The 26,571-nt window shown below is 40.2% G+C and overlaps 1 pseudogene; it reads left to right on the top strand.

Annotated features, from left to right (window-relative positions):
* The first annotated feature begins 23,006 nt into the window (after nucleotides 1–23,006).
* LOC116811007 (large ribosomal subunit protein eL6-like) lies at nucleotides 23,007–23,862 on the top strand (annotated as a pseudogene).
* The last annotated feature ends 2,709 nt before the right edge of the window (nucleotides 23,863–26,571 follow it).

The following is a 26,571-nucleotide window of genomic DNA, read 5'->3' as shown; positions in this document are numbered from 1 at the left end:
GGATTCCTCCTAAGCTGTGTCCCATCTGTGTGGGACCCCACTGGAAATAGGACTGTCCAGCTCACCTGGCAGCCACTCCCAGAGCCCCTGGAACTCTGGCCCAAGGCTCTCTGACTGACTCCTTCCCAGATCTTCTTGGCTTAGTGGCTGAAGACTGATGCTGCCCGATCGCCTCAGAAGCCTCCTGGACCATCACAGACACTTTGGGTAATTCTTACAGTGGAGTACGTCCCCTTCTTAATCAATACGGAGGCTACCCACTCTACATTACCTTCTTTTCAAGGGCCTGTTTCCTTTGTCTCCATAACTGTTGTGGGTATTGACGGCCAGTCTTCTAAACCTCTTAAAACTCCCCAACTCTGATGCCAACTTGGACAACATTCTTTTATGCACTCCTTTTTAGTTATCCTCACCTGCCCAGCTCCCTTATTAGGTTGAGACATTTTAAGTAAATGATCTGCTTCCCTGACTATTCTTAGGCTACAGCCACACCTCATTGCCACCTTTTTCCCCAGTTCAAACCTCCTTCACATCCTCCCCTTGTATCTCCCCACCTTAATCCACAAGTATGGGACACCTCTACTCCCTCCTTGGCAACCGATCATGCACCCCTTACCATCCCATTAAAACCTAATCACCCTTACCCCACTCAATGCCAATATCCCATCCCACAGCACGCTTTAAAAGGATTAAAGCCTGTTATCACTTGCCTGCTACAGCCTGGCCTTTTAAAGCCTATAAACTCCCCTTACAATTCCCCCATTTTACCTGTCCAAAAACTGGACAAGTCTTACAGGTTAGTTCAGGATCTGTGCCTTATCAACCAAATTGTCTTGCCTATCCATCCCATGGTGCCAAACCCATATACTCTCCTATCCTCAATACCTCCTCCATAACCCGTTATTCTGTTCTAGATAAACCTAGCTGACCCCATAAATCCTAAATCCTTTCCCCACTCCCCTTTCCATTCCTTAAAAAACAGCCCTAAAAGCTGCTCCCACACTAGCACTCCCTAACTCATCCCAACCCTTTTCATTACACACAGCCGAAGTACAGGGCTGTGTGGTCAGAATTCTTAGACAAGAGCCAGGACTGCACCCTGTAGCCTTTCTGTCCAAACAACTTGACCTTACTGTTTTAGCCTAGCCCTCATGTTTGCATGCAGTGGCTGCCACTGCTTTAATACTTTTAGAGGCCCTCAAAATCACAAGCTATGCTCCACTTACTCTCTACAGTTCCCATAACTTTCAAAATCTATTTTCTTCCTCACACTTAAGGCATATACTTTCTGCCCCCCAGATCCTTCAGCTATACTCACTCTTTGTTGAGTCTCCCACAGTCACCATTGTTCCTGGCCCGGACTTCAATCTGGCCTCCCACATTATTCCTGATACCACACCTGACTCCCATGTCTGTATCTCTCTGATCCACCTGACATTCATTCCATTTCCCCATATTTCCTTCTTTCCTGTTCCTCACCCTGATCACACTTGGTTTATTGATGGCAGTTCCACCAGGCCTAATTGCCACACACCAGCAAAGGCAGGCTATCTTCCACATTTATCATTGAGGCTACTGCCCTGCCCCCCCTCCACTACCTCTCAGCAAGCCTAACTCATTGCCTTAACTCAGGCCCTCACTCTTGCAAAGGGACTACGTGTCAATATTTATACTGACTCTAAATATGCCTTCCATATCCTGCACCACCATGCTGTTATATGGGCAGAAAGAAATTTCCTCACTACACAAGAGTCCTCCATCATTAATGCCTCCTTAATAAAAACTCTGCTTAAAGCTGCTTTACTTCCAAAGGAAGCTGGAGTCATTCACTGCAAGGGCCATCAAAAGGCATCAGATCCCATCACTCGGGGCAACACTTATGCTGATAAGGTCGCTAAAGAAGCAGCTAGGGTTCCAACTTCTGTCCCTCATGGCCAGTTTTTCTCCTTCTCATTGGTCACTCCTATTTACTCTCCCACTGAAGTTTCCACCTATCACTCCCTCTCCGCTCAAGGCAGATGGTTCTTAGACCAAAAAACTGTATCTGCTTCCAGCCTCACAGGCCTGTTGTATTCTGTCGTCATTTCATAACCTCTTCCATGTAGGTTACAAGCCATTAGCCTGCCTCTTAAAACCTCTCATTTCCTTTCCATCATGAAAATCTATCCCCAATCTGCCACTCTTGACTCCCTCTTGGAGTGGATAGATGATCTTTGCTGACAGGACACACTCTAACACTTTCACCCTGATGAAGTCCTATTCTTTACTTTTATACTCACTCTTATTCTCATTTCCATTCTTATGCCACCCTCTACCTCTCCCCAGCTATCTCCACCACACTATCAATCTCACTCACTCTCTCCTAGCCATTTCTAATCCTTCTTTAACAAACAGTTGCTGGCTTTGCATTTCTCTTTCCTCCAAAATCACCGAGGCCTCGATTTACTCACTGCTGAAAAAGGAGGACTCCATATATTTTTAAATGAAGAGTGTTGTTTTTACCTAAATCAATCTGGCCTGGTATATGACAACATTAAAAAAAAACTCAAGGATAGAGCCCCAAAACTCTCCAACCAAGCAAATAATTACGTTGGACCCCCTTGGACACTCTCTAATTGGATGTCCTGGGTACTCCCAATTCTTAGTCCTTTAATACCTATTTTTCTCCTTTTTTATTTGGACCTTGTGTCTTCTGTTTAGTTTCTCAATTCATACAAAACCACATCCAGGCCATCACCAATCATTCTATACAACAAATGCTCCTTCTAACAACCCCACAATATTACCCCTTACCCCAAAATCTTTCTTCAGTTTAATCTCTCCCACTGTAGGTTCCCACGCTGACCCTAATCTCACTCAAAGCAGCCCTGAAAAACATCGTCTGTTATCTCTCCATACCACCCCAAAAAATTTTCACTGCCCCAGCACTTCACCACTATATTGTTTTGTTTTTCTTATTAATATAAGAAGACAGGAATGTCAGGCCTCTGAGCCCAAGCTAAGCCATCATATCCCCTATGACCTGCATGTATACATCCAGATGGCCTGAAGCAACTGAAGATCCACAAAGTCACTGAAAATAGCCTTAACTGATGACATTCCACCATCGTGATTTGTTCCTGCCCCACCCTAACTGATACATATATTCTCCCCTGCCCTTAAGCAGGTACTTTATAATATTCTCCCTGCCCTTGAGAATGTACTTTGTACGCCTATCCCAAACCTATCAGAACTAATGATAATCCCACCACCCTTTGCTGACTCCTTTTTCGGACTCAGCCCGCCTGCACCCAGGTGAAATAAACAGCGTTGTTGCTCACACAAAGGCTGTTTGGTGGTCTCTTCACACAGACGCGTGTGACACTAACAGCTTTAAGTTTGAATTATTTTAAGTTTGAATTATTTCATTTCACAGACCGTACAAAAATCTCATGTTAAAATTTGATTCCCAATGTTGGAAGTTGAACCTAATGAGAGATTACTGGGTCATGGGGGCATATCCGTCATGAATGTCTTGGTGCCACCCTCACAGTAATGAGTGAGTTTTCACTCTATTAGTTCCTGCAAGAACTTGTTGTTAAAAAGAGTGAGGCACCCCTTCCTCCCCATGTCTTTTTGCTTCCTCACTCACTATGTGATCTCGGCACACACTGGCTCCCCTTTGCCTTCTGCCATGAGTGAAAGCAGTCTGAGGCTTTCACCAGATGCCCAGTCTTTCAGCCAAGAGAACCATGAGCCAAATAAACTTCTTGTCTTTATAAATTACTCAGCCTCAGGTCTTCCTTTATAGCAACACAAATGGACTAAGACGTGGCACTCAGGCATGCTAAATGCTTTTGAAGATTGAAAGGCCTCAGAAATAAGCCTCAGAATCAAGGTCCCTCTAACCCTGTTCCTCTCCCACCCAGTATAGGGAAGAACTCTCTTCGGAAGTTCCTTATCTGACCAAGAAAATTTATTATCAAAAGAAACACAACTGTCTTCTATCCCCTCCCAGTTTACCTTATTATCTATTGCAGAAAAGAAGACGGAAGAATGCAACCACACCAGGATGAACTTTTCCATGAGATAATGCCTGCCTCTTGGGTTCATTAAAATTCCAAAGAGATTCATGTATAAGTTAATTTATCTCTGGTTCATTCATTCTTCCTAATAATCTCCTATTGCCCCTCAAAATAATTGTCTACATTTCCCATCTCCTCCCTCTTCTACAGAAAAAGGGTATATAAGGTTCTGTATCCCATTGGGGGGTGGAGTAATCACTCTGTGATTCTCTCCCATACAGGTTAATAAATTTACCTGCTTTTTCTCCTATTAATCTGCCTTTTGTCAGTTGCTATTCAGTGGAACCTTTAGAGGGCAAAGGGGATGTTTCCTTTCTTGGTTCCTATAGGACAAAAGAAACTACTGAGTATTTTTTTAATGAAATGCTGGAACCTCTGGGGATTATCTCTTGCTACAAGGGTGTGCGCCTTTGCCTTTGTCTAGGCTATTATATGACTCTGAAGAGATAGATGTTAACTGGTGGAAAACTGATGGCAATGTAAATACTTATTACATTACATAGAAACGCAAATTAGCTGTGTCCAGTGAAATGCAATTCATTATTGCCCAATGGTTAGACCACTTTTTTGCAAACTTATTTCAACAACCGTACATACATTTATGGTTCTTTGCCTTCTTCTATGAACTGGTTGTAACATCTTTTCCAGGTCCCTGTTAATTGATGGGTTAAATAAAAATATGTGATGTAATCATTTTATACTTACATGAGAGTGATGATTTTACCTTTTTTGAACACTATCCTTTAATCTGTCTTATCAAATCAAAATTATCCTTATGCCCTCTCTATGAGAGCATCCTAAACTGCAGGGTGGGGCTGGCTGCACTAACAGATAAAAAAGAAGGCTGGAGCATGGGATGAGCTAAGGTGATTCTCAGTGTTAGGGACTCTTGGCTCTCTTTTAAGTATATCTAAGAATGGGACAGCGGCAGGGAATACATGAAAGGGAGAAAGAACTCTTTGGTGAAATGATTTATGGTAGGATAAGAGAACTAGAAGGTAAATCAATGAAAAGAGTGCTGGGAGAGTGGTATTTACTCTCCTCCTTCTTCCTCCTAGATCTGGGTTCTAGACCCAGTTCTGCCAGCTAGTAGCTGTATGACCTCGTGTAACTTTTCTAACCTCTCTAGTTTCCTCAAACAATCATACTATCTCCTAAGGTTATTATAAGAATTAAAATTAGGCTGGGCATGGTGGCTCACGCCTGTAATCCCAGCACTTTGCGAGGCCGAGGTGGGCGGATCACGAGGTCAGGAAATGGAGACCATCCTGGCTAACACGGTGAAACCCCGTCTCTACGAAAGATACAAAAAATTAGCCGGGCGTAGTGGCGGGCGCCTGTAGTCCCAGCTACTCGGGAGGCTGAGGCAGGGGAATGGCGTGAACCCGGGAGGTGGAGGTTGCAGTGAGCCGAGATGGCGCCAGTGCCCTCCAGCCTGGGCGACAGAGCGAGACTCCGTCTCAAAAAAAAAAAAAGAATTACAATTAAATCAAACTCTCATGTAAAATAATCAGACTAACAGCTTGTAGGGATGAAAAGGTAATACCTTTCCTCATCCATCACAAAGGTTATTGACCCTCCTATAACAAAAGACAAGTTAGCAAGAGAACAGCATAACAAATTTATTTAACAAAGTTTTACATGACATGAACCTTCAAAAGTGAGCACCCAAAGACCCAGGGAAAACTGTTTTTATACTCAGTCTGATGAGAGAAGAGGATAGTTGTGGAGAAACATGACTGGACAAAAACAGTATGATTTAATGGCAGTAAACTAGAGGAGTACCCAGCAAGTCCTATCCAGATTCTTCTTGGCCTCTCTGTGTAGCATTCCTTCCTTCTGGGTTTAGAGCAGGACTCTTCTGGAATGAGGGTCTTATGTCTTACTTTTAGGAAAAGTATGTCAAAGAGTGACTTTTCTAGGTTTTATGGCTTGCTTTCAGGGAGAGGAGTTCTAGTTTCTATGAACTGCCTTGGGAGGGAGAAAATTTTGTTTTCTATAACATGTCCTGGATGAGAACAGGAAACAAAAGAAAAGAGGGCAGGAGAAGGTCAAAGAGACCTTGCTTCTGAGGGCCTCTCAATCTCCTTCAGTTTAAAGCACTCAATATGCCAAGATTCCATACTTTGGGGTATTGTTTTCTTAGCCCTGACAGTATGTACTAAATAAATGTCAATTATTGCTGGTGGTATTTACTTTCCTCCTTCCTCCTCCTACACTGCTCTCTTCTTCTTCTTCTTCTTCTTCTTCTTCTTCTTCTTCTTCTTCTTCTTCTTCTTCTTCTTCTTCTTCTTCTTCTTCTTCTTCCTCTTCCTCTTCCTCCTCTTCCTCTTCTCCTCTTCTCCTCCTCCTTCTTCTCCTCCTCTTCCTCATCCTTCTTCTTTCTTCCTCTCTGGACCTCAGTTTCCTTACTTGTCAGAAGAAGGAAACTAGTTAGATCAATGTTACTCAAACTTTAATGTGCTTGACCTTAGGAAGCTTGCTTAACATGCATTCCTTTTTTTTTTTTTTTTTTTTTGAGACGGAGTCTCGCTCTGTCACCCAGGCTGGAGTGCAGTGGCGCATTCTCGGCTCACTGCAAGCTCCGCCTCCCGGGTTCACGCCATTCTCCTGCCTCAGCCTCTCCGAGTAGCTGGGACTACAGGCGCCCGCCACCACGCCCGGCTAATTTTTTTTTGTATTTTTAGTAGAGACGGGGTTTCACCGTGGTCTCGATCTCCTGACCTCGTGATCCGCCCGCCTCGGCCTCCCAAAGTGCTGGGATTACAAGTGTGAGCCACCGCGCCTGGCCAACATGCATTCCTAAGACCCTATCCCAAGGATTCTCATTATGGAGGTCTAGATGGGATATAGATATCTGCCTTAACAGGTACTTCAGATAGTCCTTGCACATTGTGCTTTAAGAAGGAGTGTGTTAGGTGATTTAAAAATTGTGTTCAAGTATGAGCATCTCTGTATTTTCCTTCCACCTTAAATTCCCAGCAGGAATAGCAAAAGTGCCCAACTTCCTCAAAAGATAACAGAATTCTCGTTATTGAAATCCTGAGAGAAAGAACAGAAAATCTTAGTAAAAAAAAATGGGTGGGCCATGTTATAAAGTTATATCAAGGGGAAGAATCGAACATGGTACTGGTTTTAAATACACATAATTTTAGATGATGGCTTTGAATTGAATAATATTTATTGGTCATATCATTTGAAATAGGAAAGAAACCTTAAAGTAGATACCCTGTTACCAAGGTACTTAAGCTGTCAACAGTTTGTAGATGTTCAGCACCAACAAGCTGGCTACTCAAAGTGTGGTGCAATGATCACCAAAATCAGCATCACCTGGAAGCCTGTTAGAAATGCAAAATCTGGCCAGGCATGGTGGCTCACGCCTGTAATCCCAGCACTTTAGGAAGCCAAGGTGGGTGAATCATTTGAGGTCAGGAGTTCGAGACCAGCCTGGCCAACATGGTGAAACCCCGTCTCTACTAAAAATACAAAAATTAGCCAGGCATGGAAGATTGGAAGTGAGACAGTGGTTGAACCTGGAAGGAGTTGCATGAGTGAGATCACCATGATCTAATCTAGGAGGTGAACCTGTCTCAAAAAAAAAAAAAAAAAAAAAAAGAAATGCAGAATCTAAGGCCCCATCCCAGATCTGCTGACCCAGAATATGCATTTTAACAAGATGTTTCCCTGATTCATATGGACTTTAAAGGTTGAGAAGCCCTGATATCGAACATACAGTAACATATGTAAATCAGACAATTAAGTACAGTATTAATCATGTGATGTTTATTAATTGATGGTTCCCAGCTGATGGATGCTGGGCCACATTAAAATCATATGGGAAACTAACATGCAGACCCAGCCCCAGAGATTGTGAAATTCAAGTGGGGCCCAGAAAAAAATTTTTTGTGGTTCACAGCCAGCTATGGGAGCAGGGTATGAGAAGTGGGAGTTCTGAAAAAGGATGAAATGAAGCAGAGGAGTGGGCCTTGACTGACCCTTGAAATGTGGGTTCCATTTTTGGAGAACGAGGAGAATATATGCACGTGTGTATGTGGAAACAAGACTGTAAGACAGTGTTATTGTAGCTTCTTCCAGAGAGGGAGAAATAAAAGCACAAACGAAGGAAATATTGCTCCCTGGGGAATTTTGGCAGAATTTTAAAACAATAACATTTCTCTGGTTAGAAACAAGGATGATACCATGCTGCTCATAATATCTCAGGGGCCAATGTCACATTTGATTTATGTTTAGAAACAATTTGAATGGATAGAACATTTTTCTTCTCAGTTCCCACTTGGGGCTAATATATAGTCTTTTTCTCACATAAAAACAGTTTCAACTCTTGCTCTACATTGAGCAGAAATAATCTAAGCTTGGATTCATTTCAAGAGAATGGGAAACATTTCTGTGCATTGGCACTATAGTTTAGCTTCAATGAGTTCATTACAAATCAAATGGGATAGCGGGTGTGATTATAATTTGAAATGGGGGAAATGCTATACAAATGTCAGGTCATGGTATGACTTTTTCTGGCCTTCCTATGGTTTGTATTTCTTCTGCCTCTTTCATCCCTTCCTCCCTAAGTCTAACTCTGCGCACAACCTTGCTATTCACCATGGGTCTTCTTGACTCCTGATCAGATCAGATGTTCCTCCCTCCAAAATTTTCTTGATACTTTTTTGTTGTTGTTAACTCTATACTTACATGTCCAGCGTTTCACTTTATAATTTTGGGCCCATAAATTATGCATTTATATGCAGGTTTTCTCTATGAGACTTGAAGCTCTTTGAGGCATATGATAATTTCTTATTCATTTTTGAAAATCTAATGCTGGAGGTTCACTTCCCATATATTGGTGGAGGGGAGGAAAAAATAATTTTCTCCTCTATCCTTCTGAGTTCTTAATTGAGATGGACGTCTTTGACAAAAGACAGATTAACAAGAGAAAATCAAACAGAAGTTTAATAGCATGTATACCTCATGTATACCTCATGTATACATGGGAGATACCCAGCGGAAATGAGTAACTCTTTAAGAGATGGCTTTGATTTCAGATGTAAATATCATCTTTAACTGAAATCAAGAAACGTGTTGGGAGGTCAGTAACAAGGAGGTGGCCAGGAAAAGCATGGTAAACAGGGTAAGGTTTGTGGTGCAGAAGTTTAATATAAAGACATAAAAGTAACTCTAAGGGATAACTTAGAGAGAGAGACAAAGGGGATTGGGGAGGAAGAGAGAGGAATCAAGGAGGAAAAACTTGGAAGAGGGCCTGTTCCCCAAGGATGAGTTTAGACGTCATTGCAGAGGATGTGGCCGCAGCCTACTGGGTAATGAAGAATTTTGCTGGGTTGCCCTGACCAGAGCTGGGCCACAGTCACACAGCCACAGAGGCTGATAGGCAGGGGCATAGAGGGGGTCAGGGTATCTGCAGCCCACTCACTGGCAGGGTGGTACACAGCCCTTGATACATGGTGCCTTTGTGGGAGGGCTGTAGAAACTAGTCACTGGGGCACCAGTGAGCCAAGGCACTTGGGTGGGTGTGCAGAGAGAGCTGGGGTATCACTGCCAGCATGAGGCCTGGAGTTCACCGGTGTCCACCTTAGGAGGGTCATGTCATGGAGATCACTGGATCTGGGCCAGGCTGTGAGATCACTGAGTTTTGGTACACTATCAGCACATAGCTGGGACAGAGCACTACTAGATGTCCCTATACACATGCACCATGCAGCAGAAGCAAGAAAAAGCAAAAATCAGCACAATGGAACCAGGAAAAGAAGGCCCCTTCCTCCTGTAATGTCCCTCCACTGACAAAGCTGACTGTAAAGGACATGTTTACTATAAAGGACAAATGATTTAAGAGTCTAGGCTATTGTTGCAGAGCACGTACTGAAGGGTGAATTTGGAGTTGAGAGGCAATAAATTCATGACTGACATGTATTGCAAGTTTCCACCAGCTCTTTTGAGCTGCTACCATCCATGAAAACAGCATGGCCCAAAGAGCCACTGCATCTTCAGATTGAGTTCTACGATGTGGAGCAGACATGAACCATAGGTAGTGTTAGGCTTAGGCTGGCTGAGATTGTTGAAATGACAGCCAACTTATGACTCATGAGTATCAAACAAATATTCATTGCAGCAAGTTCTTGAGATATTTGAAGCTATTTGTCATACAGAAAAAAATAACTAATACATCGGTGTTCCTCCATATCCCTTGTTCCAGTGCCTAGATTATAAGATGAGATCAATATATAGTTTTAGTTGAATTGTTATACAAACTCTGGGTCCATTTTCTTATTTGTCTGAAGGTTTAGCCCACATGTTGTCTAATGGGCTACAAATTGAGTCACCATTTCAGGTACACAGCAGAACAGGAATAACATCATGAAGAATCTTATTAGATTTCAAATTGGCTCTTTTAAAGGAAAAAAACAACAACAACTCTTTTAATGGAAAACTCAAACCCAGGAATTGCTTTTTAAGCTTTTGGAGTCCACACAGCTCATTCAGTGTGGAGCCTTTATATGATGCAGCTAGGCCATTAGGTCTGGCTTCATCATCTAAAGTGGTACCTTTTTTATGTGGTTTGGGGGAACAAGGTGAAAACTAATCAGAAGATTGCCTTGTATGTGAGCTGGCTATTTATTGCTCAAAGGGTGAATTTATGGGTGAAGAGAGAAAACAGATAATCCAAACATGGCCCCTACTTGTAGGGCTGCAACTATCATACGTTAATTTTATGTTCCAATCTTTTTCTCCTGTTTGAGGTCACAGCACAACATCACACCCTCACATATAATTGACTAACAGTGAAGAATTCCGATATTACTTTCATTACACCACAAAGAACCATCAGGAGGAATTAACACATTCTTCAGTCAGTTGAAATTATGTTATTTAAAAAGACATACCCTTTCAAAGATGCCTGGCAGAAATTCTGGCGTCGTATCCTAAATATGATTGTTGGTTTGGCCACAAATGTTGGCCATTACTAACAATATACTCAAGAGCTTTTCACTGGTTTTCATGATGCATATAGTAGAGCTTCCCCCTAATTTATTGACCAGAGCTGTGTTTATAGAGTTTATCTTCTCTATGTTCTGCCCCAAAATCCCATACTCCAAATGAGCTACTCTTTATCTGTTGTCACTTTGGACTTCATGGTGCTGCTGCTACTAACAGTAGCCACTCCTTGCAAGTCATCAACACTCTGTCATGCAGGGGTTTTGATTTAGCTTTTTGTAGCAGGCTTTTCTGATTAAACACACTGTAAACTCTACCTTTCTCAATGGCATAGTTATTTATTTTCCTTCCAAGGATGTTGATTAAAGGGCTTTCAAAATAAAATAGTACATTATGTTGATATTCTTTTAGGCCCACAACCTCTCTATATTTTATACTTTTAAAGTTTCCCCTTTCTTTACTGTAATACTCATCTAAAGAATCCAAAATTGGCTTCCGTTTGATTTTGTTTACTCTCTAAGTTCTCTTTTTCTGAGCCAAAATAACTTTTGATATGTATCTCTGAATGAGGGTTTCCAAAGAGTAGAAATGACATGATCCCTTACAAATGGAAGCTATGGACAGAATGTAGACCTTGATAGAATTTTAGACAAAGTTTTCTTCAACTTTCTCCTTTTGCCACTGAGGTTTAGAGAGGCTAAGTGACCTGTACTAGGTTATATAACTAAGTGATGGCATATTTGGGACCAGGAATCAGTCATCCTCTCTTCTCTCCCAGTTTTCTTTTCACTGGATCATGACACAGAATGACAAAATGGGAGAGCAAGGAGGGATGTTAGAGATCACTCTATCGAACCATATTATTTGAAAGATAAGAAAGTAATGCTAGGGAAATTTGGATATCTGGCATGATCATGATATTCTTGGCCTTCCAAAAAACATCTTTCATTCTTTTTTAATCTCAAAATAAGAAGCTTTTCAGCAAATCTCCAGTCCCAGGGACTGGCCCTGGTGAGACAATTCACTGAGGAAATCTGTGGCTTACACCCACATGTCTGTTAGGAAGCTGAGCCATCTTCATGAGTAGGCAGAAAAAGGAGGTGCACTAGGAAATCTCTCTCAACCAAAATATCACCCCACATATATCCTCTTTGGGAGACTAACTCTTCTGGGTTCTGAAGGCTTCTTTCTGTCTTTCAGAGTTCCCTATTAAAATGCACATAATCCTAGAAAGAGAATCATTTTGAGTCATTTCAGGTGTTAATTATTTATTTATTTATTTTGAGACAGAGTCTTGCACTGTTGCCCAGGCTGGAGTGCAGTGGCGCTATCTCGGCTCACTGCAAGCTCCACCTCCTGGGTTCACGCCATTCTCCTGCCTCAGCCTCCCGAGTAGCTGGGACTACAGGCGCCCGCCACCATGCCCGGCTAATTTTTTTTTGTACTTTTTAGTAGAGACAGGGTTTCACCGTGTTAGCCAGGATGGTCTCCATCTCCTGACCTCGTGATCTGCCCACCTCGGCCTCCCAAAGTGCTGGGATTACAGGCGTGAGCCACCGTGCCCGGCCCCATTTCAGGTGTTATTAGTGAATATTCAGATTTTCTCTGAGAGAAAGGCTTCCTTGATGTGCTTTTGTAATAGACGAAGAGAACCAGGAAAAAAAGAGTCCTGAAATGAGATGTCTGTCTTCAAATCAAGCTCCCGAAACCATGTCTGGGATTGAACTAGACTTAAAACCTTGCTGCTTTACGTAGGCTGTGTTCTTAACATCAGCAGAAAGAAACACAATCACACTGAGTATTTTTATTTAAATTATGCAAAAGTGTGGGTAGAATCCCTGGATTTCCTTCTCAAGCTCACTTTTCAACTACTAATGATCCCACATAGAAAAGGGGAAACATTGGAACTGATGCTTAAGTGAACAAATCTAAACACATTGTTGACTTTATTTAAAATCTACATATTTCATCAATTCCAAGATATATTCCCACTTCCCTATATTAACATTCTGAAATCAAGATGTTTCTAATGGCTGGTGGTGTCTTACAATCATTGGCAGCCAGGTGGGCACTGTCACGTAGTTATCGCATGGATGGGCACCAGCTTGATTATACACAGCGTTCATATTACCATTTCAATAGACTTATATGTACTGTTATTTGTTCATATAGCAATGTAGTAATAAATATAACTTGTATTTAAGTTTAAATTTAACTTGCACTTGAAGTATCTTTAATGGATTATTCCGTGATTTGATATTAAAACATTAAGATAATGCGAATGCAGAGAAGCGGAGAAACAGAGCAGCAGGGTGTAAATTTGATATTAGTGAAACAAATATCTATCATTGAAAGAATGATGACAATTTTACATTTTTTTTCAATGCAACAACCAACTGCTTTATGGTATCTAGGAAAGGAAGATATCCACAGGTAGATGAAACTCTGCTGGATTTTGCCATTCGTGTTCATCCAAAAGCTTTACCTACACCTCATCAAGCAAGAATGTGCCAGTATCAGCACTTGCAGAATGAGTGTCAGCAGCTTGCAAGGAAATTGCAGGAACAATAGTGGAGCACCATCTTAAGAAATGCTGTATTACCAGAGCTCTCGAAAACATAGAGGACAAGATCATATGTACTCTATGGTATGACACAGATGAAAAACCAAAACATGGGCATGGAAATTCTGTAATGAAAAATGATTCAGAAGAGTTAGACAATAAATTTGAAAAATCCTTAGGAATTAAATCAGTTTATTCCATTCATATTTCCCTTTTAGATATATGTATAATAGTGAAATATGATTAAAATCTATGCTTAAATAAGTCTAAAAAACTTTTTAAAAAACTATACAATAAAATTTATAAGTAATTAGCAAGTATTATAACTTAAGTACTTTTTGTTTCTTCGTGTTACATAAATAATGGTACATCTTATAATTGATGACATCTTAGATTCAGTGTTAATTAGTGGCAAAGCCTGGAAAAATCCAGATCTTCTAACTGTCAAATACCTCACACAATGTCTATTACATAGAATGTACTCAGTGAGTAGAAGAATTGCTGAAGAAAAAAGAAGAAAAGAAACAATAATGATTACAAAATCTACCCGGGGTGAATTCTCAGAAGCAGAGAATAGCAATCTCTATCAGAGAAGAAAGCCAGCCCTTAAGTAGATTGTCAATTTACTTTGACACTTCCAACTCAAAATTGACCACTTTTACCTGGTATCTGAATGTCTGCCAAAAGATGATCAGAGGCATGAACATGAATTATCTTGATTTTCTATTTAGAGGATGGAAAATTACCTATGATGATTTTTTTAAATACCTGTGAAGACTCAGGAGGCCAAGTACAGTGATGGAGTTAACCTTTTAGTTTGGTTGTTGTCAAGCAGCAGTAAATCAGATAAAGTGTGGAGGGCAAAGTCTTAGAGGATAAGAAGCCAGACAGAGGCTATAAGGCCATCAGAGGCTGTAAGGAACAGCTTGCTGGCACTTTTCCAGTTTTGCCTCCACTTTGGACCATGCACAAATGCACTGTGAAGCATCATTGGTACTGCAATGTTCAAATACAATTGATCCTTGAACAACACAGGTTTGAACTGCATGAATCCACTTATAAGATTTTTTCAATAAAAATTACCAGTGTGCCCTGCCTCTCCTGCCTCCCCTTTCACCTTCTCCACCTCTTCCACCTCTGCCACTCCTGAGACAGCAAGACCAGCCTCTCCTTTTTGTCCTCCTCCTCAGCCTACTTAACATGAAGACATGTTAACATGAGGACAAAGACCTTTATGATGCTCCACTTCCACTTAATGAATAGTAAATAATGCATATTTTCTCTTTCTTATGATTTTCTTAGTAACATTTTCTTTTCTCTAGCTTACTTTATTGTAAGAATACAGCATATAACATGTATAACATACAAAATACATGTTAATACTGTTTATGTTATCAGTAGTGCCTCCAGTCAATAGTAGGCCATTAGCAGTTAAGTTTTTTTTTTACTTTTTAAAATTTTTCCATAAGTTATTGGCATACAGGTAGTATTTGATTACATGAATAAGTTCTTAGTGGTGATTTGTGAGATTTTGGTGCACCCACCACCAGAGCAGTATACACCGTACCATATTTTTAGTCTTTTATCTCTTCCCCCCTTCCCACTCTTCCCCCCAAGTCCCCAAAGTCCATTGTATCAGTCTTATGCCTTTGCATTCCCATAGCTTAGCTCCCACATATCAGTGAGAACATATGATGTTTGGTTTTCCATTCCGGAGTTACTTCACTTAGAATAATAGTCTCCAATCTCATCCAGGTCACTGCAAATACCATTATTTCATTCCTTTTTATGGCTGAGTAGCATTCCATCATATAAATATACCACAGTTTCTTTATCCACTCGTTGATTGATGGGCATTTGGGTTGGTTCCAGGATTTTGCAATTGCAAATTGTTCATTAGCAGTTAAGTTTTGGGAGTCAAAAGTTATACGTGGATCTTCAGCTGCATAGGGGTTGAGATCCGTAACTACCATGTTGTTTAAGGGCCAATTGTATCAGAGTGTTTTGAGATAACAAGTGCCAAAATGGAGGGGCAGAAGCCAGGAGCTCATTCCTGAAGAAGGTATGTTGGAAAAAAAAAATTGTACTATTTCCTTAGAATCAAGGTGCTCCAGAGAACAATTGGGGATTTATCTGAAGTCCAGTGAGTTTCTCATTCTCTCCAAATGGAAAAAAAGAAAGACATTGATTGTGCAACTATTACAGACCAGGTGTTTTATCTACATTACCTCACTTGAACTCCTTTAACAATCTTGCAAACAATGTATTTTTGTTGCATTTTTAGATGACAGGAATTCAGGCTAAAACAGTTGAAGTAAGTTGACCTTGGTGTCACAGCATGAGTGACAGAGTTTGAAAACTCTGCTGGACCCCAAAACTTATGCTTGCCACTCAACATGCTTTAGTCTCACACAGGGAGAAAGACACATATAGGATGTCATGTCAGGAAATACAGAAATGAAGAGTATAAATGTGGCGCGTTGCTGGAGGGTTCAATTTCATTCAAAGATTGGGGGAGAGTCATTACTTTCATATTAAAATAATCATAGACTACTATATGCACATCACATTGGCTAAAAATTTTAAAAGACAGAACATAACAAATGTTGGCAAGGATTTAGTGCAACTGGAATTCTCATACGCTGCTGGTGGGAATGCAAATTGACAAAACCACTTTGGAAAACGGTTTGGCAGTATTATAAAAGCTGATTATTTGCCTGTCTTATGAAATTTCAATCCTTGATATATTTCCAGCAGAAATTGGCTCAGCAAAAGGCACAGAAGAATGTTCATAGTTGCAATATTAGTAATAAGCACAAACTGAATGAAATTCGTCTTCATTAACAGAGGAAAGAATAAATTGGTACGTGTTTATCCAACAGAATACTATTATTACTGTTACATACTACAACATGGATGAAACTTACAGACATGATGTAGAATGACACAAGCCAGATACAAGAGTTTGTTGCTTCCATTTGGTTCAAAAATAGGCAAAACAAATCCATGCTCTTAGAAGTCAAGATAATGATTACCCTTGGGGTGGGGATGGAGTAGTAGACAGTGACTGGAAGAGGACACAACGGGGCTTTTGGCCCTGCTGGTAATGTTCTGGGAGCTGATCGCGTGGTTGCTTCCAGTTTGTGACAGTTTACTGTGCTGTAGACTTAAGATTTGGACAGTTTCTGGTATGGGTGTTATTGAGCAGCATGCAAACTTTTGATGAAATTTTGGGATAGAACAAAGTAGATCAAAGAATTTTGTATTTGTGATGGATTGTTTTGTTTTCAGAAACCATTTCATAACTAGCCCTCACCTGATGCTGGGACCAGGGTCTGGCCTCAGAAATCGGAGAGGATTTGGTCCCTTCTCTACCTTCTTTGTGCATTGATATCAGACCCATCAATGACCCTTATCAAGTTGAGAACAATGAGACCCCAGATGTCCTTAATGACCTAGAAGTTGGCTCTCCAGAAGGTACCTGGACTTAGTCTACCCAGAGAAACTTAGGGTCCACAATAAAATAGCAGTGTCCTGTGGAGTGTTGGATATTAACATTCAATAGCAAGTTTACACATTGTGAAAACCAATTATGTTAAAGGAAAGACACAGAGAAACCCAAGAGCAATTTTATGACACAAATACATAATTCTGTTGCTGATAAGAAGTTTAAACCTTCCAGGAGCTGACTTGAATGGCCTTGCTCACTAGTACTTTTTTCACTGCATCTATTTAAATGCTACTTTTTATGACATTTCTCTGGAGCTAAAAGGAACTTTATAATTACTTATGTGTGGACCAGTACTTCAATATAAGGTGGGAACCTACATCTTATAATTGCTCTCACATGGGCTTTTCCGCCTTGTTTCTCCTCACTGGAGCAGATGCTAAGAGCATGGCAGACGTAGAAAAGTATTGACCTTGATCTGAATAGGCCTTGGTTGAACTTGTGCCAGAACTCATGACTTCGAAAGATCTTTTGGAAAAAACAGAGTCAGATGAAACAAATTTGTTCTTTACTAAAGCAGAGCCAACATGTGAGTAGATGGCACAGTCACTTGGGGGCCAAGAAAGGTCTCTTTGATCTAGTGTCTGAGGGTAGGAGCCTAGAGATCAGCCTTCTGTTAAGAATATCCAGAAATGGAGCAAGAGGACTGATAAGATTCAAGTGGGTGGCACCACATACCCTTCAGTCTAGTTTTTTTTTTTAATTTTTAATTTTTGTGGGTACATAGTAAGTGTATCTATTAATGGGGCACATGAAATGTTTTGATACAGGCATACAATGTGACATAATCACATCGTGGAGAATGGGGTATCCATCTTTCTCAAGCATTTATCCTTTGTGTTACAAACAACCCAGTTACACTCTTTTAGTTATTTTTTAATGTACAATTAAGTTACTATTGACTATACTCACCCTGTTGTGCTATCAAATATTAGGTCTTATTCATTCTTTCTATTTTTTTTTGTACTCATTAACTGTCCCCACCTCCCCCTGCCAGTCCCCCATTACCCTGCCCAGCTTCTGGTAGCCAGCCTTCTACTCTCTATCTCCATGGGTTCAATTGTTTTGATTCTTAGATCTCACAAATAAGTGATAACATGTGATGTTTGTCTTTCTGTGCCTGACTTATTTCACTTAACATGATGATGTCCAGTTCCATCCATGTTGTTGCAATTAACAGGATCTCATTCTTTTTTAAGGCTGAATAGTACTCCATTGTGTATATGTACCACATTTTCTTTATCTGTTCATCTGTTGATGGATACAAGGTTGCTTCCAAATCTTAGCTATTGTGAACAGTGCTGCCACAAACATGGGCCCCTCAGGCTGGTTTTGACAGAATGGCTACATGGTTACAAAAATGATTTATGTGGTATGATCGAGAATTTCATCTAGAAAGATAAAAACTAACGGTCTGTAAAATTTCAGTAAGATTGTTTAAATTTAGGAAAGTTATAGAAATCTAAAGACTCAATGGTTACTTTGGTCACGTGTTACAGGTTTGTAACAGAAAGAGTCTGTTTCTTGTCTACTTTCCCCTCTAGACCACAAGATCCTTGATGTCAGGGAATTTATGTTATTCATTGTTTGGTCTCCTGGACCTTGAACATTGCCTGATACATAGTAGATTCATCGTTAAATACTTGCTGAATAAGTGAATGAATTAATGAGTAAATGGATGAATAAAAATGATACAATTATTCTCCATGAGAAATTTTCGTATCTTAATTTACACTGTGTGACTAGCTATCAGTCTTTAAAAACTGAATGCAAATCTTAGATTTCCATAACTCTTTATAGTGAACAAGTGAGAAAGATGTGCACTTTCCCCATATACATATGCACGCATGTTTGCCCACACTGACAAAGAACATGGGTAACTCATTCTATTGGAGGGAAAAAAATCAATCAAAAGTGTTTGTTTTCACTGTGAACATCACCAGGAACAAGATTGTTGCTGTGCATTTACTGATGAAATGTTTAAGGGGCAGCTGTAGATAATTCGTGTCTGTGCTTCCAGATCACAGAAATTGGCATTCACTTTAGAGATAGCCACTGTTTGTTTCTATTTGTTTTAATCTCACACCCAAGCTTTACTTGCTCCAATGTCATTTTAATATTGTTTCCTTGCCAAGGTCAGCAGTGAAAAACACCTGGTGTTGGGATCAAAGGTTAATCACAGGCACAGCTTTCATCTAAATAGAGGTGAACATGGCTACTACTGAATCTGCAGGAATCCGCTGTTGAGCAAAAAGCACTAGTCTAGGCATTGGGTGTGTATTATTTGTCTTTTGCTGCCTAACAAGTTATCCCAAAATCTTAGCAGCTTTATACAGAAATATTAATTATCTCACAGTCTGTGAATCAGGAACATGGGCAAGGCTTAGTTGAGTCTTCTGACTAAGGGTTTCTCAGTGGGTCACAAACAAGATACTGATGGGGACTGTAGTCATCTCAAGGCTTGATGGCTTACAATTTCATTCACATGGTTGTTGACAGGATTCAGTTCTTCATGGGCTGTTGGACTGAGGGCTTCAGTTTCTCTCTGGCTGTTGACCAGAGGCAGCCCTCAGTTTCTTGCCACATGAACTTTTCCATAGGGCAGCTCACAACATGGCAGCTGGCTTCATCAAAGTGAGCAAGCAAGAAGAACCAAAGAGAGTGCCAGCAAGATGGAAGTCATGGTCTTTGGCACCCTAATCACTGAAATGACATCGTATCACTTTTGCCATGTTCTACTCATTAGGAGCAAGTCACTAGGTCCAGCCCACACTTAAGGAGAGGGGATTACATGAAGGCGTGAATAGTAGGAAGAAGAGATCACTAGGAGCCATTTTAGAAACAGCCACCAAAGAAGACTTATATTTCAGTCAAGTGACAGTAATTACCAGCATGATACTGGTTATATTATTTTGCTGTTTTGCCCTCAGTTCTCCCATTTGCAAAATGAGGGGGTTGGACTGAATTGCCATTGGTGTTTACAAGATGTTAATAAGTTTATCCTATCTCTGGGATTGAATTGTTGGACATAAATGCCATAGGGCATTAAACATTCTTCATTATATTACCTAAGCCTTTTGGCCTCAAAGAGTAAGGTCTTTCTCAAGTTACCACAAGGAAAGTGCTCATCTGTAGTTAGGATCCATGTGGTTTGAACTGAAATGGGAGGTAAAAGGTGATTCTAGGAATTCACTTCTTTCATCATATCCGAGGGGGCCTTTGTCATGGCATTTTTGCATTGCTCTGGAAATCTATTCCATTCTCCTCTGCCTTCTCCTTAACACATGTCTTTTACTTACTCGGTTTCTGCTTTCTCGCTATTTTAATTTGCCGTGATCCATCATGACCTGAATCCTACTATCTGACATTTCCTATATACATCCTTTCAATGACTAATGTATTCCATATCTCCCAGGGTAAATTCCTGAGAAAGACAATCTTAATGTTCTAGGTTATCATTTCATGTCAGGCTTTTTGGGAGCTATGGAAGGTCAACACAGCCTCACTGTAAGTTATTGTACACCCATCCTCTTACATGTGAAGGAACAAATCCAAGGACCACTTCTGATGAGCTCAAAATTCTTCCACTTCCATTTATAGCCTTTTCTTCTTTATTATTGATAAAAAATAGTGTACAACAAGATAAAAATCCAGGGTTGGGTATAAGTCCATGGTCTGTGTTCTAGACTCTATAATAAAGACAGGAATGTAAACAAGAAGAAAAATTAACTCAAATGTCTTGAGTGATTTGTTCTATTGATGAATTTGGAAACTATGACTTTTTGACCTCCCCTCACCTTTACCTTACCCTGAAGTATGGTGGGCAGAGAATTATCTGAATTACATCCAGGGAGAAGGTTTCAATTGATTTCAAACGTTCTGAATGATTTCAGCTAAATTAAAACTTTTGCTAAGTCCCTGTTGACTTCCCAATTTAGAGTAGAGGTCACAGTAGAAAATCCAGGCCACTGAGGACATATTTACTTTGCTCTGAAGTGAGAATGGAGAGTGCCTTTAGATACACACACACACAGGTCTTCTCTCCAATAAGGAATCAATCTGGCTTTATATTTCCCTATTTTTGTTGAAAATAGGATTTCTAGCTTACAATGTAATTTCACTGATGTGCTACCCTTGTAATTAAATGAAGATTCAATGATTCTTTTGTTATCCTTGCTTGTTGATATTTATTTTCTTTTTAAAATCTCCTGAGGATTCATTTCTTCCAGAAAATCTTTTGCAACTTGATTCCTTAGTTGGGCTGTAATCAATTATATGCTTTGGGAGCCCAAAGACGGTTGAGTATTTTAAAATCCAGTCTCTTTATTTTACAGTTGAGAAAACTGAGGCCAAGTAAAACTAAGTGGCTTGCCCAACATCATGTAGCTAGTTAGTGGCAGAGCTATGACTGGAGTCTATGTTTTCATACAAGATTTAAAGAGCTTTACACCTTAATTAGTCAACTAACAAAGTATTATTGAGTATCCCCTCTCTTCTCAATTGTAAGTTAGAACCTGTTATGGAGCTAAGATATATCAAGAGAAATTAGAAATAATCACTTCTCACCAAAAGTTCTACTTGTAGCCCTCAAATATGTGGGGTTTACATTTCACAGCAAGATCTCCCACTGTGGTAGTTATGGGTATCTATTGATCGAATGTCCAAAGTTCTACTACGGTTCTTCAACCACATTCAAATATATCATCTTACTACTGTTTGGGCACAAAGAATAATACCTCCAAAGTATGGTGGTTTGGCATGCTGAGCACTTAGAATTAAAAGAAATTGGAAGGCTCTCCTCCCTCTTCCAAGTGCAAGGAGAAACTCTGGTATTTCCTTATCTAACTAAGGATACTTATTTTTTAAAAGAAATGCAATTGTCTTAGGAACCATTCCTTGGGAATCTTGTCAAATAACCAGGAATGATTAATCACTGGAGAAGAGAAGAGACTAAAAGTCATCACCACACTTGGATAGACTTTTCATCTATGCTTCTGAGGGCAGTCTTGAGAGATTACCTGGGAGACTTCATCTACATAAGAAGACAATCTTTGTTCACAGTACAGTTCCACCCATCACCTTCCCATAGCTTCCCATTTAGTTTCCTAAGAAAATAATTTAAAAGATAATGTCTGTATCCCAGGCCCATTTATTTTCCCTAAAAATCATGAACTACCTCTCTAAAATTGCCTACAGCACCCCACTTCACTCTCCCCCATGAAGAGAATAATTAAGCCTCAACCATCTGGCCCTCTTTGTCTCATATTTGCTGGACTCCTGTGTCCATGTGTATGTTAATAAATTTGTATTGTTAACAGAAAAAACAAACTCTGCAAAATATTTTAAACAGGTTTATTCTGAGCCAAGATGAGTGACCATGGCCCAGGGAACACAGTCTCAAGAGGTCCTGAGAAAGTACACCTACAGCAGTCAGGTTACAGTTTAGTTTTGTACATTTTAGAGAGGCAGAAGTTACAGGCAAATATATAAATCATTACATGGAAGGTATATATCAATTTGGCCCAAAAAGGTAGGACATCTCTAAGTCATAGGTAGGTTTTAGGTATTCTTTAGTTGACAGCTGGTTGAGAGAGTTAAGCTATTGTCTAAAGACTTGAAGTCAGTAGAAAGGAATGCTTGAGTTAAGATGAGGGAGTTTGGTGGGCAAGGCCCTTGTTATATAGATAAAGCTTCATAGGTAGCAGCCCTTAGAGAGAATAGATGGTAAATGTTTCTTTCCAGTCCTTAAAGGCGTCAGACTCCCAGTTCATCTCTCCTAGATCCAGGAAAGACCTGGCTGCATTAATGGAGATTCTCTACAGATGCAAATTTCTCCCACAAAAGACAGATTTGCAGGGTCCTTTCAAAATATGTCAAAAAAATATATTTCGGCTATTTCTCATCTTGCAAGATGGCAGGTGAAAAAGTTGAGAAGCCAGATACTAAAGACAAGAAACCCGAAGCCAAGAAGGCTGATGCTGGTGGCAAGGTGAAAGGGTAGTTACCTCAAGGCTAAAAAGCCCAAGAAGGGGAAGTGCCATTGCAGCCGCAATCCTGTCCTTGACAGAGGAATTGGCAGATATTCCCGATCTGCTATGTGTTCCAGAAAGGCCGTGTACAAGCGGAAGTACTCAGCTGCTAAATCCAAGGTTGAAAAGAAAAAGGAGAAGGTTCTTGCAATTGTTACAAAATCAGTTGGTAGTGACAAGAATGGTGGTACCCGGGTGCTTAAACTTCTCAAAATGACTAGATATTATCCTACTGAAGATGTGCCTCGAAGGCTGTTGAGCCACGGCTTTAGTCAGCTCGGGAGAAAACTGCGAGCCAGCATTACCCCCTGGACTATTCTAATCATCCTCACTGGATGCCACAGAGGCAAGAGGGTGGTTTTCCTGAAGCAGCTGGGTAGTGGTTTGTTACCTGTGACTGGACCTCTGGTCTTCAATCGAGTTCCTCTACGAAGAACACACCAGAAATTTGTCATTGCCACCTCAACCAAAATTCATATCAGCAATGTAAAAATCCCTCAACATCTTACTGACATTTACTTCAAGAAGAAGCAGCTGCAGAAGCCCAGACACCAGGCAAGTGAGATCTTTGACACAGAAAAAGAGAAATATGAGATAACAGAGCAGCGCAAGATCAATCAGAAAGCTGTGGACTCACAAAGTTTACCAAAAATCAAAGCTATTCCTCAGCTCCAGGGCTAGCTGCGATCTGTATTTGCCCTGATGAATGGAATTTATCCTCACAAATTGGTGTTCTAAATTTCTTAAGGAGAACTTAATTAAATAATTGATATATATATATATATATATAGGTAAAATATTTTTATTTCCCTCAGGGTCTGCTTTCTGTCATGTGATTCTATACCAGAGTCAGTTTGGAAATCAAGGCACATTATACCTGGTGAATAAAAAGCCTGTTTAACAAGGTTTTATGGTTTATAGAGAATGACTAGACCTTTGCTTTGCATGACCTTAGGTCTTCTTTATAATTTAGTATTTTATTGCCACAAAGAATCTGGTTATTCAGTCCTGTGATCTCTATTTTAACCCTAATGCTGGTCATTCGTTCCTAAACTGCAAAAGGGAGTTAACTCCCTTCCTGTCATGGCCAGGAATTCAGCTTTTCAGGTTTCTCTGGGGTCTCCTTGGCCAAGAGGGGACCTGTTCAGTCAGTTGGGAGGCTTAGAATTTCATTTTTTGGTTTACAGCATGCTTTTTCTTTTGTTAATCTGTCTATTGTCAGTCTGTTCAGACCTTCAGAGGGAAAGTTTGAGCTTCCCTATACTACTTAAGCTAGTTTACCATATCCTGTTTCTTCCATCCCATCTTCTTCTCAAGACAGCCTAAACTCCTTACTCCTGAATACAACATATCCTATTCCCTTTGCACCTTTACTCATGTCATTTCCCCCCTCTCCTTTCCACTTGCCAAAGACATTTGTGGTCTATATCAGGATCCTTTGTTTCCTTGCAGCATCTTTCATCTATTGTATTCTTCCATGATTTCCTTTTGCTTGGAGCTCCCATAACAGATAGAACATTCATTTATTATTCCTTTCACTTATTCATTGACACTGTATCCTATTCTAGGTACTGATCTAACTAGGTGGATAAAGGGCATCAAAGACTTGACAACATGATTTTTACCCTCTCGATGTTTAAAATTGCACCAGAAAAAATAAAGCCACATAATTTTGGAGAGATAACATTTTCTACATATTAACTTATAAAAGTTTTCTTTTTAAGTTCCCTTCTGTTCTGCTTATTCAATCAGATAGCAGTGTGTTCTTTTTTGGGGGTGATATATATGGAAAGGGCTGAAAAACAGAAGTAATCCACACTTTTCTGACTTTATCCAAAAGACTAAGTTTGTAGGGTCTCCATGATATTCTGAGGATATCCTCGTGGGTTATCAAAGAAGGTAAAAAGTAGTTATTGTGTGTTTTCAGTCATTTTCAGAGTTTTGAGAAAGCAGAGGGAAGAGAGGTTTTCTTCTCGCCCAGACTAGAAATTAATTTCCCCTGAGAAATGGAACAAGAAGGTGAACCTAAGGATCTTAGGATAACTTCCTGGATGTTCTGCTGGCAAGCCCCCAAAGCTGATTGGCTCAATGGTGCATTTTACAGTTGAAAGTAGCAAACTATGTCCTTGTCCCAGTGGAGACGTTGTTAGAGATAGGGGATGACTCAGCAGAAGCCTTCATGGGCCATGACTGAAAATCAGATGGTCATTCTAAGCCCTCCTCACCCGTGCCTCCGGTCAACATTTTGTCCCAAGACATAAGAAGCCCGATACAACATTGAGGAGAAGGTGGGGCACCACAGGAAGTACAGAGGCTTAGTAATCCGTTAGCCTGTTGGAATGGGTATTTGGAGTCAGAAATTAAGTTAAAGTACAAAAAAATATAAAAGTGTTAGTCTGTGTACCCTTGAAACTGTGGATGGAAGTATATTTCTGCTTTGTATTTTAGTGTAGCATTCCCATCTCCCTTAGTTCATTTTGTATTACTATCAAGGAATACCTGATGCTAGGCAATTTAGAAACAAAAAACGTTTACTAGCTCACAATTCTGCTGGTTGGAAAGTTCATGATTGAGCATCTCCATCTGTTGAGGGCTTCAGGAAGCTTCCATTCTTGGCAAAAGGCAAAGAGGAGCCAGCATGTGCAGAGACCACATGGTGAGAGAGGAAGCAAGAGAGAGAGGGGAAAGGTGCCAGGCTCTTTAAACAACCAGGTCTCTCAGGAACTAATGGAGTGAGAAATCACTCAGTCCCAAGGGAGGGCATTAATCTATACATGAGGGATCTACCTCGTGACCCAAACGCCTCCCACTAGGTACTACTTCCCCATACCACCAAATTGGGGGCTAAATTTCAACATGAGATTTAGTGGGGACAGACAAACCATATCCAGATCATAGCATCATCTAACAAAATGTTCCCTTTGGGCATCCCAGATAATTAATACAAATGTCTCCATTTGTAAGCTGAACAATGTGTAGTATAAAAAATATTATTAAAAACTTTTAAAACCACTCGGTTTTGGACAATATGTAACATGTCGCTATACTCCAATGTCCCACAATGTCCTCAACAAACGTTCCTTCAGGTATGACTTGAGAATCTGTCACCAAAACAATCAAGGCAAAGAATTAAAGCAATTTAAAAATCTGCTAAAAGCAAAACATGTTCTAAAATCAAACTTAATCATTTCACAATAAATGGTGAAGGCCTGCCTAGGGAGGAACCTTCCCTCAGTTAGTTGTCACACTCTTTTTGTGGCTTTGAGGGATGTTCTGTGATACAGGGATTTTTTTTGAGGTACTGTGATACAAGGTTTTTTGTTCTCTACCCAACTTTTGGACATTTTTGCAAATAAATATTTAACCAAGCTGTTTAAAATCAGTAATTGGCCAAGTCAATTTTTCTCTCCTGCTGAGTGGCGGCCTCACTTTTATGCTTTACACCAG

The sequence above is a fragment of the Hylobates moloch genome, unplaced genomic scaffold (genome assembly GCF_009828535.3).
Source record: "Hylobates moloch isolate HMO894 unplaced genomic scaffold, HMol_V3 SCAFFOLD_7, whole genome shotgun sequence".
NCBI classification, from domain to species: Eukaryota; Metazoa; Chordata; class Mammalia; order Primates; family Hylobatidae; genus Hylobates; species Hylobates moloch.
The sequence above is the reverse complement of the archived record's forward strand: the minus strand, read 5'-3'. Positions and strand labels throughout refer to the sequence as shown.